At 35.6% G+C, this 1,317-nt stretch overlaps 1 non-coding gene across 1 annotated transcript; it reads left to right on the forward strand.

Moving 5' to 3' along the window:
* Positions 1–959: 959 nt before the first annotated feature.
* Positions 960–1,066, forward strand: LOC112649562 (U6 spliceosomal RNA). The gene has a single exon (XR_003129623.1). It is a non-coding gene; the product is annotated as a U6 spliceosomal RNA (small nuclear RNA).
* The last annotated feature ends 251 nt before the right edge of the window (positions 1,067–1,317 follow it).

Below are 1,317 nucleotides of genomic sequence, written 5' to 3' on the forward strand. Positions count from 1 at the left end.
ACAGAGGAGGGGCAGAGGGAGAGGGAAATAATCCTCAAGCAGACTCCTCACTGAGCTTGGAGCTTGACATGGGGCTCGATCCTAGGACCCCAAGATCATGACCTCAGCTGAAATCAAGGTCAGATGCTTAAGTGATTTAGCCATCCAGGCACCCCTCAGTTCTGTTATTTTAAAAATAGATTTATTGAGGTATAATTTATCTTCTTTTACTGTAGCATCTATTAAGTTTTGAAAAACTAATACATTTGTATAACCATCACTATGATTAAGATATAGAACATTTGCATTACCCCTAAATGTTCCCTTATGCTCTTTTTTTTAGTAAGTAGTATCACATCGTATGGATGTGTCACAGTTTGTCCTTTCATCCATTGAAGGACTTGGGGGTTGTTACCAAATAAAACTATTATGGATAAAGCTGATATGAACATTTGTGCATAAGTTTTTGTTGGAACATAAATTTTAATTTCTTTTGTGTAAATATCTAGAAGTGGGGGGCCCCCTGGCTGGCTCAGTTGGTAGAGCATGCAACTCTTGACATCGGGGTTGAGTTCACTCCTCGCATTGGGTGCAGAGTTACTTAAAAAAAAGAATCTAAAAGTGGAATTTCTGGGTCACATGGAAGGTATTTAACTTTATAAGAAATTGTTGTCCTTATAAGTACTTGATATTGTCAGAGTTTATTATTATTATTTTTATTGTAGCCATTCTAATAGGCATGTGGTTTTAATTTGTATTTTTTAAATAACTAATAATGTTGAGCATCTTTGATGTGTTTATTTGCCATCTATACTGGTTGACTAGTGTCCCCTCTGAATTCATGTTCACCTGGAACCTGTGAATGAGACCTTACTTGGAATTGGGGTCTTTGCAGATGTAATCAAGTTAGGATAAGGTCATACTGGATTAGGGTGGGCCCTAATCTAATGACTGATGTTTTTATAAGAAAGGAGAAATTTGTGCTCGCTTCGGCAGCACATATACTAAAATTGGAATGATACAGAGAAGATTAGCATGGTCCCTGCGCAAGGATGACACACAAATTCGTGAAGCATTCCATATTTTTAAGTTTATAAAAACAAGTCTGATTAAAAAAAAGAGAGAAATTTGGACACACATAGTGGTCTGCCCTTATCTGTGAGGGATATGTTCCAAGACCTGTGAGGATGCCTGAAACCATGAATAGTATGTACTATGTACTATATTTTTTCCTATATGTACATACCTATGATAAAGTTTAATTTATAAATTAGGCACATGAAAGACTAACAGCGATAATAATAGAACAATTTTAATAGTATACTGTAATAAAAGTTA

Source organism: Canis lupus, chromosome X (genome assembly GCF_003254725.2).
Source record: "Canis lupus dingo isolate Sandy chromosome X, ASM325472v2, whole genome shotgun sequence".
In the NCBI taxonomy this organism is placed as follows: domain Eukaryota; kingdom Metazoa; phylum Chordata; class Mammalia; order Carnivora; family Canidae; genus Canis; species Canis lupus.